General features: G+C 44.4%; 1 non-coding gene across 1 annotated transcript; it reads left to right on the top strand.

The window, feature by feature from the left end:
* The first annotated feature begins 10,445 nt into the window (after positions 1-10,445).
* LOC114814888 lies at positions 10,446-10,583 on the top strand. The gene has a single exon (XR_003762684.1). It is a non-coding gene; the product is annotated as a small nucleolar RNA SNORA7 (small nucleolar RNA).
* Positions 10,584-20,322: the final 9,739 nt, after the last annotated feature.

The raw sequence follows: 20,322 nt of genomic DNA, 5'->3' as shown, positions 1-20,322 counted from the left end.
ATAGTATCTTCAAAACTGAAAACTATCCACAATATTAGTGTAGTAGTTTCATAGAATCCTTTGTGACTATTGGAAAAATGGGATTCTAAACTAAAAATAAAAGAGGGTTTGGGAAGCTCTTTGAAACAAACAAAAAATGTATTTCAATCTTGCATCTGAAAATACTGACAGAATCTTTTTAATCATTCAGAAATTGTTCCTGAACTGATCAAAGGAAAATAGAATGCTTGACAAATGAGAAGAGACTGAAAGGGAGTCTTTTCAGCCTGGAAGACTGAGGGGATATGATTGAGGCTTACAAAATCATGAAAAGTATAGACAGAGTGAAGATAATAATGATTGTGGTATTTGTTGAGACCCAAGAGCTGCCCTAAGTTCTGGGGTAAATTTATAAGATAGAAGATATAGATATCAAGGATAATCAATTTAAACACAGTCCCTGTCTCACATGGAGCTCCCAGACTAGTTAGGAGGGAGAATGGGTATTTAATCCCCATTTTACAGGTGAGGAAATTTAGACACTGAGAAGTTAAGTGAATTGCCCAAGGTTATCCAGCAGGCAAATGTAGAATCTGGGATTAGAACTCAGGTCTTCTGATTCCCATTTCTGAGGTCTTTTCTCTGGTCCATGCTGTTACTTCAGATAGAATAGATGTTCTCTCAAATCCCGAACTGCCAGGATAAGGGAGTAATAGCTGAAGCATGAGGATGGCAGATTCAATGTTAAGCCCAAGAAAATACTTCTTCACTTGGGGATAGTGAGCAGATGATAGTTGTGCAACTGGAAACTACACCAGGCTCTGTAGGAATTTGGCTAGATCCATGGATGACTATTTCAAAATATGGTACTAAGTACAGTGTTAGTGACGTTAAGGGGAAAGTTAGGGGTGTTGACTCACTCATCTATAGACATGAGGATGAGTGTTAAGGAGATTCTTACAAGTGTCCTGTGGCCTCTGTAGAAGACACCATCCTGGGCCAGGTGGATGATGGGACTGATCCAGAAATGGCAACAATCAAAGTCATTCTTCCTTGATCTGGTGGATGGATGAATGGCTAAAAGGAAGATACCCTTAATTATTAGTCTTTCCCTTCCCACCATGCTCCCATGATCCCATGACCCCAGCCAGAAACTGGGATGAGGAAAGGACAGAGCATTCTGCTCTTCCATTTGCCCTTCTGGGCTCAGTTGGGAGCAGGAGAGTGAAATATCCCAAGCAATATCTTTGTTATGGCATTTGTAGCTCAACCAGCAGCAATCATATAAGAAATTGTTTGAAAGTCTATTATAAGATTTTCATAGACGTGGACATTTTAGATAGTTCAGAACATTTATAAATTAATGAGGCAGCTCTCAAATGTCATAATTGATAGAGCAAGCTGCAGTAATGGTGAGTTTAAAAATTACATCCACAGTGCCTTCAATATGCAGTGTTTATTACACATCTTTATGAGTTATCCTGAAAGTTATGGTATGAAAGCCAGGCTTTCTTTTTTTTTTACTTCCAAGCTGTTCATTTTAATATGTAATTTGTTTTCCATTCTGAGAAAATGAAATTCTTAACAAGGAAATATTGCACTCATTAATCTAGTATAATTAAACACTGATTTCCTTTAAAGCTACTGCCTGAGTAAAGGTGACTTACCTAATTTAAAATGAATGAGAGGTGAGTGATTGAGATAAGAAATGACCATGAGCTTTATCTGAATGGTCTTGACAGTTTTCCTGAGAAACACTCGGTCTGTTTAGAGAAGAAAACTCCACGGTCCATTTATACCCACATTTATACCCACAAGACAGGCCTTGACCATATTGCTTCATGGCCCTGGCAGGATAGCATTTGGCAGTGCTAATGGTCCTTCCAATTAGGGGTCCCCAGAGTGGCCTACCTCAACCCCTGCCCAGGTTGAGTGCCCACAACTACGCTACCTGGTCCTTCCCTTCATCCAGATGGTGGCTCATGTCCCCTAAGGACAAAAGAGTGCAGAACAGCAGGGCTTGGCCAGTGGGGCTCTGCCATTTGGGCCAGATAAAAGTCTGTGATTTCCCAAGAGAAAGATGGGTGTTCCTCGCTGCCAAGCAGCAAGTCTCAGTTCCCCATCACAAGCAACATCAACCCAGATGGTGGGCAATTGACCCAATCCAAATCTATTCTGCCTGAATTCTATATTTAACTGTAGACTGGACCAGAGAGTGTGAATCACTAAATTTTGGAAAGATGAAGCTCAGCGGAAAGAGGAACAGAAATATCATACCACTGAAAAACTCTCTTTAGTGAACTGCTAAGATTTCAGATATTCAGTAAACTGAATCACTAAAAGGTATTTAGGACCTCAGATTATGGATCCCAATCCAATATGTTTCACTGAATAGTAAATATTATTGTTAGTAGAGAGAGACCTGACAGAATAAGGAACAATATCCAATGCAGCATTACAAACCCATCCTATTGCTATTCTGTCTGTCAATCAAACGGTCTTTGCTGCACTTCCCATAAAAAGAGGCAGAGATAAAGAGGGATGAAAGGTACCTGTTTATTTTCAGGCCCTTTATGATTCTAGTGAATGCAAAGACAGAATTTTATCATTTTTCAAGAGACATTCATCTGTAAAGAGATAGCAGTATATCCTAGCTTAGTGACTATTCACGACATGCATTATAATTACCATTATTGTTATTTTTGTCATTATTCTTATTAACATATATTAAACATTTACATTATGCAAACCGTGAGACAAAATAAGGAAGGACATTTAAAAAAAAATCAAGTAAGACACTGTCCTTGGCCGTTTGAGTGCTTCCAAACCAAGGGGAAAACACATACAGAACAATGAAAATACAATAGACATCACAGGGAAAATTAGCTATAATCAGCAAGGAGAAGTATCACTAGCAACATAACCAGGTTGGGCATTTTTTCTAAGGGGCGGACCTCAGGCCCCTCATTACTACAGACAAAAAAATCCTTGGTTGCAAATTGCTGAGGCTCTCAGCATCCCCAACATATCAAAAGCTCTATCAATCAGCCATTGGTATTTTTTGAGCACTTACGGTGTGCAGAGCACTGTACTTAATGAGCTTGTTGTGGGCAGGAATGTGTCTGTTTGGTGTTACACTGTATTCCCCCAAGTTCTTAGTACTTTCCTTTGCTCATAGTAAGTGCTCAATAAATACAATTGAATGAATGAATGAATATACCAGGGTTGGTAGACATGTTCCTGCCCATAATCAGCTTACAGTCTATGGGGTAGACAGATGTAAAAATAAATTACAGAAGGGGAAATGGCGGACATAAGGATGTGCATATATGGGCTATGTTCATGAATTTATGTAAGTTCTATGTACAGATCTGTAATTTATGTATTTATTTATTTCAATATCTGTCCTCCTCTAGATTGCAAGCTGATTGTGGACAGGAAAGTATCTAACCACCTCTGTTGTACAGTACTCTCTCAAGTGTTTAATATAGAATTCTGCACACAGTAAGTGCTCAGTAAATACCATTGATTGATGGATTGATTGACTATGGGGGTTAAGGTGGAGTGAGTATCAATGTGCTTAAGAGGTATAGACTCAAGAGCTAGGCAACATTAGTAGGGAGGGCAAATAGTGGGGGAAAGGAGGGGTTAGTCAAGAGGTGATTTGATTTTAATAAGGCTTTGAAGGTGGGGAGAGTGGTGGTCTGTCAGATATAAAAGCCCTCTGTGGGCAGGGATTGTTTCTATTTGTTGCTGAATTGTACTTTCCAAGGGGTTCTTAGTACAGTGTTCTGCACACAATAAGCGCTCAATAAATATGACTGAATGAATATAAAAGAGGATGGAGCTCCAAGCTAGAAAGAAGACTTGAGCAAGGGGTCTTTGGAGAGATAAAGGAGATCAAGTTATGATTAGAAGATTAACATTTGAGAAGAGAAATTTGCCTGTTGGGTTGTAGTGGGAGATTAAGGAGGTAAAATAGAAGGGGACAAGCTAATTGAGTGACTTAAAGCCTATAGTAAGGAGTTTCTGTTTCATGTAGAGATTGGATAGGTAACCTTTGAAAATTTTTGAGGAATGGGGAAATGTGCACTGAAAAATGATTCAGACAACAGAATCAACTGTGGACTGAAATGAGGAGAGATGAGAGGCAGTGGTAGAGACAGGATAAACCAAATGCTTGGACCAGCATGGTAGCAGTTTAGATGGAGAGGAGGGGGCAAATTCTAGAGATCTTATGAAAGAAGAATTGTTAGGATTTGATGACAGATTGAATATACAGGTGGAATGAGAGAGGTGAGTTGATGATAAGGCCAAGGCTGCAAGTCTGTGAAACAAAAAAGACAGTGGTGTTGTCTACAATGATAGGAAAGTCAGTGGGAGAACAGGGTTTGCGTGGGAAGATGAGATCTGTTTCTGAATGATATTCATTCTCCAAAGGATTGATTGTAGACAGAGAATAGAAGGGGATCTATCCAAAACTGAATCTTGAGGGACACCCAGTGTCAGAGGGCAAGGAAGCAGAAAAGGACCTAGCAAAGGGCAATAGGAAGGAGTGATCTGAGAGATAGAAGGAGAAGCAGCATGACCCAGTGGAAAGATCAAGGACCTAGGTTCTAGTCCTGACTCCACCACTCATCTGCTGTGTGACCTTGGACAAGTCACTTCACTTCTCTGTGTCTCAGGTACCTCAACTATGAAATGGGAATTAAGACTGTGAGTCCCACATGTGACAGACTGTGTCCAACATTATTAGCCTGTATCTGTCCCATTGTTTAGTAGAGTGCCTGGCACCAAGTCCAATTAACAAATACCAATTAAAAAAATACACCAGGAAAGGGCAGTGTCCATAAAACTAAGGTTGGATTGTGTTTACACTGGATGGGGGTGATTGATCAAAACTGTCAAAGGTAGCTGAAAGGTCTAGAGGGATTAGGATGAAGTAGAGGTCACTGGATTTGACAAGATTTTCACTGATCACCTTAGAGAGGGCAGTTTTGGTGAACTGAAGGAGGTGAAACAAGATTATCCAGAGTCAAGGAGAGGAGTGGGGGAGAGGATTGGAGGGAGTAGTAGTTGAAACCACTTGCTGGAGGAGTTTGGAAAGGAATGGTAGAAGGGAGATGTGGTGATAACTGAGAAGGGGCAGGAGATCAAGGGAAGGTATTTTAAGGATATTCATTCAATAGTATTTATTGAGCACTTACTATGTGCAGAGCACTGTACTAAGTGCTTGGAATGTACAAATCGGTAACAGATAGAGACAGTACCTACCTTTGACGGGCTTACAGTCTAATCGGGGGAGACAGACAGACAAGAACAATGGCAATAAATAGAATCAAGGGGAAGAACATCTCATTAAAGCAATAGCAAATAAATAGAATCAGGGTGATGTACATCTCATTAACAAAATAAATAGGGTAATGAAGATATATACAGTTGAGCGGACGAGTACAGTGCTGAGGGGATGGGACGGGAGAGGGGGAGGAGCAGAGGGAAAAGGGGGAGAAGAGGGCTTAGCTGCGGAGAGGAGAAGGGGGGGTAGAGGGAGCAGAGAGAAAAGGGGAGCTCAGTCTGGGAAGGTCTCATGGAGGAGGTGAGCTTTAGTAGGGTTCTGAAGAGGGGAAGAGAATTATTTTGGTGGAGGTGAGGAGGGAGGGCATTCCAGGGCTGCAGGAGGACGTGGCCCAGGGGTCAACGGTGGGATAGGCGAGAATGGGGGACAGTGAGGAGGTGGGAGGCCGAGGAGTGGAGCTTGTGGGCTGGGCAGTAGAAAGAGAGAAGGGAGGAGAGGTAGGAAGAGGCAAGGTGATGGAGAGCCTTGAAGCCTAGAGTGAGAAGTTTTTGTTTTGTGCAGAGGTTGATAGGTAACGACTGGAGGTTTTTAAGAAGGGGAGTGACCTGCCCAGAGCGTTTCTGCAGGAAGATGAGCTGGGCAGTGGAGTGAAGAATAGACTGGAGCGGGGTGAGAGAGGAGGAAGGGAGATCAGAGAGAAGGCTGACACAGTAATCTAGCCAGGATATTACGAGAGCCTGTAGCAGTAAGGTAGCTGTTTGGGTGGAGAGGAAAGGGCGTATCTTGGCGATATTATAAAGGTGAGACTGGCAGGTTTTGGTAACGGATTGGATGTGTGGGTTGAACGAGAGAGCCGAGTCAAAGATGACACTGAGGTTGCGGGTCTGAGAGATGGGAAGGATGGTCATACCATCCACGGTGATAGGGAAGTCAGGGAGAGGACTGGGTTTGGGAAGGAAGATGAGGAGCTCAGTTTTGGTTATGTTGAGTTTTAGGTGACATGCAGACATCCAGGTAGATACGTTCTGGAGGCAGGAGTAGATACGAGCCTGAAGGGAGGGGGAGAGGACGGGGCAGAGATGTAGATCTGTGTGTCATCTGCATAGAGATGATAGTTGAAGCCGTGAGAGCGGATGAGTTCACCGAGGAAGTGAGTGTAGATGGAGAACAGAAGAGGATCAAGAACTGACCCTTGAGGAACTCCAACAGTAAGAGGATGGGAGGGGGAGGAGGAGCCCGCGAAGGAGACCGAGAATGACCGGCCAGAGAGATAAGAGGAGAACCAGGAGAGGACAGAGTCCGTGAAGCCAAGGTGAGATAAGGTGTGGAGAAGGGGATGATCGACAGTGTCAAAGGCAGGTGAGAGGTCAAGGAGGATTAGAATAGAGTAGGGGCCATTGGATTTGGAAAGAAGGAGGTCATGGGTGACCTTAGAGAGAGCAGTCTCGGTAGAGTGAAGGGGACAAAAGCCAGATTGGAGGGGGTCCAGGAGAGAATGGGAGTTAAGGAAGTCTAAGCAGCAAGTGTAGATGACTCGTTCTAGGATCTTGGAAAGGAAGGGTAGTAGGGAGATAGGGCGATAACTGGAAGGGGAAGTGGGGTCGAGAGAGGGTTTTTTTATGATGGGGGAGACATGGGCATGTTTGAAGACAGAGGGGAAGAAGCCATTGGAGAGTGAGTAGTTAAAGATAGAAGTTAAGGAGGGGAGGAGGGCAGGGGCGATGGTTTTTATAAGGTGAGTGGGAATGGGGTCCGAGGCACAGGTGGAGGGGGTGGTACTTTCGAGGAGGGAGGCGATCTCCTCTGAGGATACTGCAGGGAAGGATGGGAAAGTAGGGGCGAGGGTTGAGGGGGGAGGCAAGAGGGGGAGGGGTGACTTTGGGGAGCTCAGACCTGATTGTGTTAATTTTTGTGATGAAGTAGGTGGCCAGATTGTTGGGAGTGAGGTATGGGGGAGGGGGAGGAACAGGGGGCCTAAGGAGAGAGTTAAAGGTCCGGAACAATTGGTGGGGGTGATGGGCATGGGTGTCGATGAGGGAGGAGAAGAAGTTTTGCCTGGCGGAGGAGAGGGCAGAGTTAAGGCAGGAAAGGATAAATTTGCAATGTATGAGGTTGGCTTGGTGCTTGGACTTTGGTCAGAAGCCCTCGACAGCTCGAACATAGGAGCGTAGGAGGCAGACAGAGGTGGTGACCCAGGGCTGTGGGTTAGTGGAGCGAGAGCGGTGGAGGGAAAGGGAGAAGAGAGAGTTGAGATGAGCAGAGAGGGTGGAGTTGAGAGCGGTGACCTGATCATCGAGAGTGGGAAGAGAGGACGGGCGGCAAGGTGGGAAGAGATGCTTGTGGAAAGATGGTTGGGATCAAGAGAGCGGAGGTCTCTGTGGGCAGTAGCAAAGATTTGCAGGGGGAGGGAGTGTGAGAGAGGAAGCAGGTGAAAAGGTTATGGTCTGAGAGAGGGATTTCAGAGTTGGTAAGGGAGGAGGTAGTGCAGCGGTAGGAGATGACGAGGTCGAGGGTGTGACCGAGTCAGTGAGTGGGTGAGGTATGGTGGAGCAGGAGGTTGGCAGAGTCGAGGAGCGATAGCAGGCGGGTGGCAGAGGAGTCATCTGGTACATCCATGTGGATGTTGAAGTCTCTGAGGATCAGAGTGGGCAGAGAAAAGGAGAGAAGGAAAGGGAGAAAGGGGTCTAGGTGGTTGAAGAAGTCGGAGGTGGGACCAGGAGGGCGGTAGATGACAGCTACAAGTATCTGGAGGGAGTGGTAGAGGCCAATGATATGGGCTTTGAAGGAGGGGAAGGAGAGGGAAGGGGGAGGTGGGATATGATGTGCATGGGCATGTTTAAAAGAGTGGGGATGGTGCTGTTGGAGAGTGGGCAGTCAAAGATGGTGGTCAGAGAGGGAAGAAGGGAATAGCAAGTGTTTTATTAAGGTGTGAGCTGATGGGGTGGTTCAAGTGGAAGGGTAGATTTCAAGAGGAGGCTGGAAAGCTCCTCATGAGATACTGCTGGTAAGAATGAGAAGGTCAGAGAAAGGGCAGGAAAAGGGTGGGGCAAGAGTAGTCCAGGGGAGATATTAGGAATGTCATGCCTGATGGTTTTAATTTAATTGATCAAACAGGTGGTGAGATCCTTAGAGGCAAAAGATGGGGAGGCAGGGGAACAAGTAGTTTGAGGAGGGAAGTAAAAGTCTCAAATAGCCAGCCCAAGCAATGGGCATGGATGTTGATAAAGGAAGAAGAGTACTGTTGGGTATAGGAGGGGGCAGAATTATAGCAAGTGAGGATTAGTCTGAGGTGGCTGAGGTCGGACAGGTGTCTGTATTTTCTCCACCAGTACTCAGTAGCTCGAACACATGAACAGAGGAAGTGTGCAGTGAAGGTGATCTAGGGCTGTGGGTTGAAGTTATGAGACTGACAGAGGGATAAAGGAGTGAGGGAACTGAGCTCACTAGAGTAGACAAAGTTAAGGGTGGGATTTATGCACCAAGAAAAGGTAGGATGAGAAGGGAGATAGAATAGTCATGATGGCATGGGATACGTGAAGAGGGTTGAGAGTTTGAAGATCTTTGGGTGAACAAGATAGTTTTATGAGGAGAGGATGTGTTTGTAGAGGAGGCACCTCAGAGATGGTGAGGCTAGAGATGGTACAGTGACCAGAATTTATAAGATTGAGTGTGCATCCAAGTTAGTGAGTGGATGAACTGAGGGCGGTGGGGAAGGTAGGAGGTCAGTGGAGTTGAGGAGTGAAGAAGCGGGAAGTACATCAGGAACATCTACTTGTATATTGAAGTCCATGAGAATCAGTGTGGGGGTGAAAAATGTGAGCAGAAATCTGAGTTGGAAGTGGGTAAAAGGGGTGGTAAATAATGGTAACCAATTAGAGTGGGTGGTAGAGACTGATGACATGGGAATTTCATAATAGCAACAATATTTGCATTAAGAGCTTATAATGTACCTAGCACTGCACTAAGGGCTGATACTGACAATATTTGATTGGGTTTTCTCAGGTTCAGTGGCATGGATTGTGGGGTGGCAAGTTCCTGCCCTCTCTCCACTTTCCTGGGGGTGGGGCTTCACCCCCACAATGGCTGGAAGGATACGGCTTTTATCTAGCACTTAGAACAGTGCTTGGCACATCGTAAGCACTTAACAAATACCATCATATTATTTAGCCTCATAACACTTTGTTTTCAGCCTCTCTGATGACTATTAACTACTTAGGACAATAGCCCTATGTCACAAGGTTTAATTTTTTGTGGGGACAACACCTTCAAGAAATTACTTATGCTTTCCAAGTTTTTGATGCTATTCCCCTCCTGTTCCTTCCAATCTGACAGTTTTTATATCCTCCAGGAAAGCCAAACTTTTTTTTATGGAGGAATGTAACATTTGAGAATCACTGTATCCTACCAACAGAGCATATGGTTCTGTTAAACATTACTACAGCATTATAACCAAATTGTGGCATTAATTCATAAAAGAAAAGTGCAAATCATTGCAACACTTAAAAAGTGGAGCTGCAATATGTTCTCGAAATGCTGTTTCTTCATTTTATCCTATTGATTGCTTATGTGGAGTGGTGGGTGGGGGTGGAAGGGTTTGGAAAGCAGCTGTAACCCTTCTCAAATTGCTGAAGGAGCTATTCCTGTTAAGTGGTTACAGGATCACCTAGATCCCAGAGGAGATTAACTTGGATTCAGATGTTAATTGCCTGGGGGGGTTCAATTGAACTTTGGGAAAAGGGATAGCAAAACTGTGTGAGGCTAGTGTGGGGCAAGGGGAGCAGTTTGGATGAGAAATGTCTTATCTGATACACATTTTCTCACTGCCTAAATAGCTTCAGGAAAACTGGGGGTAAGTGGATGATGTCTGGGGATGCAGGGATGGGGGTGGTCTCACCCAGTGGGGGCCTAGGAGAGTTTAGTGCTGGCAGCTTTTCTTCTGTTTCCCAATGAATCCCTATGAAAAACCTTGACAGAACCCTGATCCACCCTGCTTCTTCTCCCCATACCCTGCATCCCCTTCACTAGCAATGCTGAAATCAAGAGTTAGTAGAGTTGAACATGGGGATACTCACTCTAAAAAGCCACCTATAATATGACATACTGGGAAATTTGCAAACATGAGGATCTGTGTCCATGAAGTCAGATTAGCTTCCTGGTACCACCGAGGGAGACCTTCTCAGGGTCACACCTGAGGAGTTTCCAGTACTCTACCAGTCTTGACTACTGGAGGGAGAGTCAATCAGAGGCATACCCATTCCATTCCTAGCTTGGCCAGTAGCTAGCAAGTGGAAGGCAACCTGCTACAAATCAAGACTCCCCTGTGCTGGGAAGCAGTGGCATGGGAATGAGTCAAGGGCGTGGACTCGATTTTACTGTGCAGAGGAGGCAATGGTAAACTACTTTTATATTTTTGCCAAGAGAACTCTATGGATCCACTACCAGAACAATGGCAGATGGAGGTGGGCCATTCTGGGAAAGATGTATGCATGCTGTTGCTATGGATCAGAGATGACTGACAGCATAAGATATGACAAGACCACCTAGGGAAGGCATTTAGCCTAAGGCCCAGGCAAAAGGAAATTTGGGAGCCAGAGAGTGAGTGGCTCTTTAGCAGAGTCTGTGCAAGTGGAATAGCAAAATAGGGAAAAGTTAAGATTAGTTTCTTGCTTCTTGCTTCCACTGTTTTTTCACAAAAATGGGCCCATGGGATTTATGATGTGAGGATGAGAAAGAAAAACAGTGGAAGAGAGAGAAACTGAGGTGAGGGAAAGTTTATTCACAGTTGTGAATAACAGTTGAGAAGCAGCGTGGCTCATTGGAAAGAGCACGGGCTTTGGAGTCAGGGCTCATGAGTTCGAATCCCAGCTCTGCCACTTGTCAGCTGTGTGACTGTGGGCAAGTCACTTAACTTCTCTGTGCCTCAGTTCCCTCATCTGTAAAATGGGGATTAAGACTGTGAGCCCCACGTGGGACAACTTGATTCCCCTGTGTCTACCCCAGCGCTTAGAACAGTGCTCGGCACATAGTAAGCGCTTAACAAATACCAACATTATCATTATTATTGTGGTTTCATTTTATTTTGGAAGGAAGTGGATGAAAATTTACATAATAACAGAAAATAGGCATTTTCTTTAAAGTGTTATTGCCACAACTTGAAAATGTCAATATCTATCTGTGCTCAGCCTGGCTTCTCAGCTAGAAGAGAAGGGGTGTTGAGAGCAGGGTCCACTAACCACATGGTGAGATGGAAAGGGGGAAAGTGGAGGTATTTAGGGGTCATATACTGATTTTAGGAATGAACTGGGTTAAAGAAGGTCTGGGTGAGAGAGGGGCTGGGGAGAGGGAGGGTCAGGGTGAGGAAGGATGGGTGAGGAAGGGGCTGAGTGAGAGAGGGTCTGGGTGTGGGAGGGCTGAGTGAGAGAGAGGGGTTAAGTGAAGAAGGAGCTGTGTGAGGAAGGGTCTGGATGAGACACTGGCTGAAGGAGATCTGGGTGAGAGAAGGCTGGGTGAAGGAGTGATTAAGTGAAAGAAGGGATGGATAAGAAGGGGTGGGGTGAAAGAGGAGCTGAGTGAGGGAGGGGCTGTGTGAGGAAGGGTCTGGGTGAGAGAGGGGAAATTCTGGAAGATCTAAAACACATCAAAGCACTTGTTCATTTTGTAAACAAAGAGTCATTGAGGGAATGGTTTGAATGGAAGACTTCCTCCTCTTAATGAGAAACCTTGGAGCTCCCTCCAGCAGGGCCTAGAGCGTGGTCAGGGAAACAGGTCCTGCCAAATGTCCCTGCAGCTGTTGCCACCGGCTGATCCTGCCTTGGCCAGGGCAGCAGGGAAGAAATCCAAAGCTCAGCTATCCCCTCCACTGCTACTGTTGCCCTACCCATCCATCTATAACCGAACACTGCAGGAACTGTTTGGGAGAGCACAGTAAAGTAAGTAGATATGATCCCTACCTTCAGCAGGGATACAGTTCAGTAGGAGAGACAAACATTACTATGCACCAAGAAATGTACTGAGTGCTGGGGAGATCCCATATAGTTAGGTCCCACATGGAATTCATAGTTGAAGTAGGAGGGAGAACAGGTATTTAATCCCCATTTTGCAAATGAGAGAACTGAGACACAGAGAACCTGACTCATCCAAGGTCACATAGGTAAGTGACAGAATCAGAATTAAAACCCAGGCCCTCTGACTCCCAGGCCTGTGCTCTTTCCACTAGGCCATGCTGCTTCTTGTGGCTATCTGCTTCATGGTTGCCTAAACAACTCACTGTTACGGTGCACATTTTGAAATTGTGTTTCACAATGCCTTTAAACTGTTCATTTATTATGGTATTTGTTAAATGCTTCCTATGTTCCAGGCATGGTACCTAAGTGCTGGGGTAGATACAGGTTAATCAAGTTGGACTCAATCCTCCTCCCACACGTGGCTCACGGTGAGCGTGGCTCAGAGGAAAGAGCCTGGGCTTCGGAGTCTGAGGTCATGAGTTCGACTCCCAGCTCTGCAACTTGTCAGCTGTGTTACTGTGGGCAAGTCACTTAACTTCTCTGTGCCTCAGTTACCTCATCTGTAAAATGGGGATTAACTGTGAGCCTCACGTGGGACAACCTGATTACCCTGTATCTACCCCAGCGCTTAGAACAGTGCTCTGCACATAGTAAGCGCTTAACAAATAACATCATTATTATTATTATTCCTAATCCCCATTTCACAGATGAAGTAACTAAGCCCACAGAAGTGAAGTGACTTCCCCAAGGTCACACAGCAGGTATGTGGTGGAGCTAGGATTAGAATCCAGGTCCTTCTGACTCTGAGGCCTATGCTCTACCCACCAGGCCTTACTGCTTCTCTCATTGCTTATTCTGTCCTCCTGACTAGCCTTTAACTGAAATCATATTTCCTCCATATGTCCCCACCTAGATCCTCATATCTCCTACTTGCCCTTCCTTCTGTGTCACCTATGCGTCTGGATCTGTAAATTTAAAACATTTTTGATATTCAGCCAACCCTCACCCAAGCTGTGTACAATATCCTTCCACTCTGCCATTTCCCTTCTCTATAGTCTATTTTAATGTCTGACCCCACCTCTCTATTGTAAACTCCTTGTGGACAGGGATTGTGTCTATTGTACTGAACCTTCCTAAATGTTTAGTACAGTACTCTGCACACAGTACGTACCCAATAAATTGATAGGGAACATTCTTCCAACAGTGCAAGCCTGCTTGGATACTTGTGATGCACATGGTATCAGAGTCTACAAAGCTAGTTTTGCTTCCTGCAGGTTTTATAAGAAACCCCCACATTATAGGGGAAACTGGGCATATGTATAGTTATTCCTGGAATGCTGCCTCCATGATGCCCCATGGAGCTCATGTCCTGAACTGGAAGAGTTTCCCCATGGATCAGAAGTATTTGCTGACTCCAGCTTCCAGATTACTCCTAGAAACCCCAAAAATGGCAGCACAGAATAGACTGTACTCTCCCAAAGGCTTGCAAGCTCTGCATCCAGTAAATGCTCAGGAAATATCCTTGACTTATTAATTGAACAGGAGTAAACCAAGACATTTTTCTTATTTGAACTTTTAGCAGCCACAGCTTGCTTATTTGAGCCGTTTCACCAGTGGCACCTACGAAACATTATCAGCATCAGATGGTAGGATGAGATCAAAAACAGTGAAGTTCCAAAATGCAGATAGCCTACCTTCACTGAGACAACTCTCATTGAAACCCAGAATATTTGTGGAGAAAGGCTGATCACAGGATTCCCAAACCACATTGAAACAGGGCCCGTGCAAGCAGGGAGGGTAGGACAGTTTCTGTTTGTTGTTTTTTTTTTTTTTAAAACAGAATGAAGGATAGCCTCAAACAACATGAAGTGGATGTGTTTTTGCCGGATCAAGCATCAGCACACCAGCCTGTGAAAAACAATTAGAAATGGCTTGAGTGCCTTAGAGAAGAAATGTTGATTTCTGACTCTAAGAGAAAGAATAAAAAACAGTGGCGAACAGTGATGATAGCAAAAGTAGCACCATCACGAGAACTGTCAACTTAGGCTCAGGATGGAAGGGCTTGCCAAACATGCTTACTGATGCTTTCTCACCTTCAGAGGTATCAGGGACCTGGGCGATTACTGGCCTTATTCTGAAGACGACCCTGTTTGTGAGATGCTAAAAATTGTGAGTGAATGCACTTAATGCATGCATTATTCATTTAGTAGTATATATAAAACACCCAGTGTGTGCAAAGCACTGCACTAAGCACTGGGCAAATGCACAAAAGGGAATTAGATGAGGTCCCTGGTTCCAAAGAAGCTAAGAATAAGGTAGTGATGGGGAAGGGAAAAGGTTGGTAAAGAAAGGCAAAGTATTAGGAACAATAAAATCAGGGACAACCCAGCTCTGCCACTTGTCAGCTGTGTAACTGTGGGCAAGTCACTTAACTTCTCTGTGCCTCAGTTCCCTCATCTGTAAAATGGGGATTAAGACTGTGAGCCCCACGTGGGACAACCTGATTCCCCTGTGTCTACCCCAGCGCTTAGAACAGTGCTCTGCACATAGTAAGCGCTTAACAAATACCAACATTATTATTATTATTAAAAAACCTGGACATGATAAATACAATATGAGGACCAAAGGGTCATGGTTCTAGGAGCCAAGTTTTAGTTTCAGGTACAGAGTAGATTGTCACAACAGCTTAAACCTTCCCAATGTAATAACATCCCATAGGGCCTCTGTCTTTCTGTCTTCACCCTATCCAGCAGGAGCATGGCCTGATGGGAGCCTGGATGGAATGGGAACTGGGCAGCTCTCTCCTGGTGATAGTAATGATAACAATGATCATTTTTCAGGTATTTATTAAGTATTTATTATGTGCCAAGAATCGTCCTAAGAACTAAAATAGATACAATACAATCAGGTGCGACCAAGTCCTTGTCCCACTCAGGGATCTCAGACTAAGGTGTAGAGAGAAATGATATGAATCCCCATTTTACAGATGAGGAAACCAAGACACAGAGAAGTTGTGACCTACCCAAGGTCACACAGCAGGCACCTGGCAGAGATGGGATTAGAACCCAGGTCCCCTGACTACCAATTCTGTGCTATTTCCTCCAGGTCATGCTGCTTCTCTGGGGAGCAAGCTTTGGTGAGCAGGTGTTAAAGGGGTAGCTGGGCTCTCGGCCCGCTGCATCAGTCTTCACCCTGCCCTATGGGAACAGGACCTCAGGGGAGTCTCGAGTGGCATGGGGGATGTGCAGTCTATCTCCCAGTTACCCACCCCTCTCCTTGATTTGAAAAATCACTCTTGTTCACCAGTGGGATTTGTTCTTTCACTGATCCACCAAAAGTGCATTTCACCATTCCAAGCCATAGGGCAATATGTACAGGTAAAATACATTTCTCTTCATAAGCTAGATGTCTAGCCTCTCTTCTCTTTCAGAGCCCTTTTAAAACCTCCTCCTGCAAATTATCAGGATTTTGTTCACACACTGGGAGCTTCTCTTTCATGGTAAGTTTATCTCTTGAAGCTTGCTTTGCCCATGAGCATGCAAGTTATCTGACAAGAAGATGATGTATACTTCTTTCTCTGAAAGTCTCCCATTGATGGATCTACTTTATGCTTTGTACAAGGCAATCAGCCAAACATTTTCCCCGAGTCCCCAACATGTACACAGTACTATACTGAGGGTCTGCTCTTTGCATAATTGCATTCTTATATGTAAAGCACTGTACTGTGTGCCTTTTGTGTGAACCGTGATGCAGAGAAAGAGTGTGTCCTAGTGAAGAGAGCCCAGGCCTGGGTGTCAGAGAACTGGATAATGATCCCAGCTCTGCCACTTACTTGCTGTGTGACCCTGGGCAAATCATTCAACTTCTCTGAGCCTTGATTTCCTCATCTGCAAAAGGGGGATTCTCCTACTTAGACTGTGAGGCCCATGTGGGACCTGATTATAATACATCTACCCCAGTGCTTGGCACTGAGTAAGGGCTTAACAAATGTCACATTTATTATTACCTATGTGCTTAATTTATTTAAGGCTGTACTGAATAATGTATACAAGGCACTGTACTGGGTAGCCTCTGCATGGAAAACATAATACTGGGCAACTTCCACGTGCAGGCCAATGTACTAACCATGTATCCTGTGCAGAGAAGTGTATTATCACCTACTGACTGCATAGCTTTCTACTCAGGGGTTGGTAAAATACCACAAAAGTAGAATTAGTCAAATCTTGGAGGAGTTTACAATGCAGTGCTGATAAGATAAAGATCACTTAAAGACCCACTCCCACTTAGTGAGAGCAGGAAAAATAACAGCTATAATGATATGACATGATATTTATCTATGATAAATAGATGAGGGTAAATTAACATAAATTGAGGTATATATAGGTATATAATTTCCTCTTGCCTTCAGGATATCTCTTGATATTCCACCAACATCTCAAGCTCAAAATGGTCTAAAACTTAACCCCTAGTCTTCTCTCTCAAACTCTCTTCTCTCACCACTTTCCCATGACTGTTGACAACACGACTATTATCCCTGCCTCAAAAGCCCACAACTTGGGTATTATCCTTGACTCTTCTCTCTTCCTCCCCTCCTCCAATTCTCTCCTTGTCCCCCTCTAATCTGGCTTCACCCCCTTCATTCCACAGAAACTGTTCTCTCAAAGGTCACCAATGATCTCCTTGTTAAATCCAGGGGCCTCTATTCCATCTTAATCCTCATTGACCTCTCAGCTGCCTAAGACACTGTCAACCACCACCTTCTTTGGGAAACATTATCCAATCTTGGCTTCACTGACACTGTCGCCTCCTGGTTCTTCTCCTATCCCTGTAGCTGCTCATTCTCAGTCTCTTTCATGGGCTTCTCCTCTGCCTCCAACCCCTCAATGTGGGAGGCCCTCAAGGCTCAGTTGTGGGTCCCCTTCTATTCTCCATCTACACCCATTCCCTTGGAGAAACTCATTCGCTCCCATGGCTTCAACTACCTCCTCTATGAAGATAATACATATCCCAAATCTACATCTCCAGTCCTGATCCCTCCTTTTTAGTATCTCATTTCCTCCTGCCTTCAGAACATCTCTACTTGCATGTCCCATCAACACCTCAAATTTAACATGTCCAAAATGGAACTTATCTTCCTATCCAAAACCTCTCCTCCCCGTGACTTTCCCATCACTGTAGATGGCACTACCATCTCTAGATGGATAGTTAGATAGATAGGATAGATAGATGATAGGATAGATAGATAGATGATAGGATAGATCGATAGATAGGATAAATCGATAGATAGGATAGATCGATAGATAGGATAGATCGATAGATAGATAGGATAGATAGATAGATAGATAGATAGGATAGATAGGATAGATAGGATAGATAGATAGGATAGATAGGATAGAAAGGATAGATAGATAGATAGGATAGATAGATAGATAGGATAGATAGATAGGATAGATAGATAGGATAGATAGATAGGATAGATAGATAGGATAGATAGATAGATAGGATAGATAGATAGGATAGATAGGATAGATAGGATAGATAGGATAGATAGGATAGATAGGATAGATAGGATAGATAGATAGTATAGATAGATAGATAGGATAGATAGATAGGATAGATAGGATAGATAGATAGATAGGATAGATAGATAGATAGGATAGATAGGATAGATAGATAGGATAGATAGATAGGATAGATAGATAGGATAGATAGATAGATAGATAGGATAGATAGATAGGATAGATAGGATAGATAGATAGGATAGATAGGATAGATAGGATAGATAGGATAGATAGATAGGATAGATAGATAGGATAGATAGATAGGATAGATAGGATGGATAGATAGGATAGATAGGATAGATAGATAGATAGATAGATAGATAGATAGATAGATAGATAGATAGATAGGATAGATAGGATAGATAGGATAGATAGATAGGATAGATGATAGATAGGATAGATAGATAGGATAGATAGATTTCTCCCCTTCTAGACTATGAGCTCATTGTGGGCAGGGAATGTGTCTGTTTGTTGTTATATTGCACTCTCCTGAGCTCTTAGTACAGGGCTTTGCACATAGTAAGCTGTCAATAAACATGATTGAATGAACAGACCACCACTCTCCCCATCTTCAAAGGTTTCCTAAAATTACATTTCTTACATGAAGCCTTCCCTGACTAACTCCTCATTTCCCCAGCTATTCAGTCTCCCTTCTGCATCACCTTTGCTCTTGGGTCTGTACCTCTTAAGCACTTTGATATTTTCCCCATTCCAGCCCCACAGCACTGATGTACATAACCCTATACTCTGCTGCTTTCTTGATCTGTAATTTATTTTAACGTCTGTTTCCCCCACTAGACTTTAAGATCCCTGAGGGCTGGAATTATATCGATTAACTCTGTTGTATTGTACTCGACCAAGTGCTTAGTACAGTGCTTTGCCTACGGAAAGCACTCAGTAAATTCAACTGATTCATTGCTTAAAAAAGAGATCTGAACACAGTAAATGCTCAATAAATGCCACTGATTGATTGTATATAAACAAAATTGCTGAGGATTGTACCCTGAATGACATGATCTGGGAAATGAAAATTCAATCAGGGATTTCAGCCTGCTAGAAGTTGTTTCAGGAGGATTTTCAGGATGGAAAGGGCAGCTTTGAAGAATGCATGGGTTCTAAGAAGAAGGAATACTGTGACAAGCATTTGGAAGCAGGAGAGATTGTTTTTTATGGGATTTGTAAAGTGCTTACAATATGCCAGGCAGTGTACTAAGCATTGGAGTAGACATAAGCTAATCAAGTTGGACACAGTCCATGTCCCAAATGAGGCTCACAGTCTTAATCCCCAGTTTATAAATGAGGTAACTGAGGTACAGGGAAGTGAAATTACTTACCCAAGGTCACACAGCAAGCAAATGGTGGAGCTGGGATTAGAACGCAGGGCCTCTGACTCCAAGGCCTGTGCTCTATCCAATCGGCCATCCTGGTTCAAGTTGAGAGAGGCATCTTAAAAAAGGTTAGATTGGACACATGGTCACCTTCAGCTAATGGTAGGTCCTGAGGTGACGGTGTGCCCCTCACAAGAAACATGAGGTGTGCAGAGCACAGTGATACCTTCATGTGATGAAATTAAATGACTCACCGTGCAGTGATGTAGCCATTTCCAGACACAGGCAGGCCCCCTAGCCCTCACTTTACACCAATTCTGGGTCACAGAGCCAGAGCCACTTCAGCTGTGCCTTATAGCAATAGACGCTTGTGACAGTCTGCTGCATCTTTTTAGCCAGAGGGCCAGCTGTGTGGCTTTGGGCAAATCACTTAACTTCTCTGTGCCTCAGTTACCTCATCTGTAAAATGGGGATTAAATAATAATCTGGTCCCATCTCACCTGGTTGGCCTTTCCTCTTCTTCCTTCATAGCCAGATCCCTCTCTTTAGCCTGCTGCCAGCTCTTTACCATCTGTGCACTACCCTCCCTGCTCTGCTGACACACACACACCCTGCCCTGATCATCCCCTTCTCCACACCTCCTGACTTGGACTCAGAGATGGAATCTATGCAATGCAGACAGCAAGCTCTGGCCTTAACCTTTTGGGGCAGAGGCTGGCATTTCTAACGTGCCCCTCCCTACCCATCATGGGAACCTGGGCAAAGAACCAGGGCTGATGGGTCCACAGTTGCTTCCACCCTGAGATGGCCCCACTCTCTCCCCAGGCTCAGCCGCCCTACCTGACACAATCCTGTTGCCGGCCCCACCCATGTCAGACACCCTGACTTCCCGTCACCAGGCCTACCATGCCTGGGATCTCTCAGTCCCAGCCCTCAGCTCCAAACCAAGTATCTTCTCCATCTGCTTTTCTGCCTCTGGGCTGGAGGAGAACAGGGTACCCGGGTTTGTAGGCCTTGAGCTCCTTTCCTGTGTGTCCCTGAGACCTTCAAACCAAGAAAACTAAACCTCATCTAATTGATGGCTGAACCTTAGGTAGAAGAATGCTCCAGGCCTCCCCTCTGCCCAACTCAAGAGGTTCTTTGCTGCTCCTGGG

This window comes from Ornithorhynchus anatinus, chromosome 10, assembly GCF_004115215.2.
Source record: "Ornithorhynchus anatinus isolate Pmale09 chromosome 10, mOrnAna1.pri.v4, whole genome shotgun sequence".
Classification (NCBI taxonomy): domain Eukaryota; kingdom Metazoa; phylum Chordata; class Mammalia; order Monotremata; family Ornithorhynchidae; genus Ornithorhynchus; species Ornithorhynchus anatinus.
The sequence above is the reverse complement of the archived record's forward strand: the minus strand, read 5'-3'. Positions and strand labels throughout refer to the sequence as shown.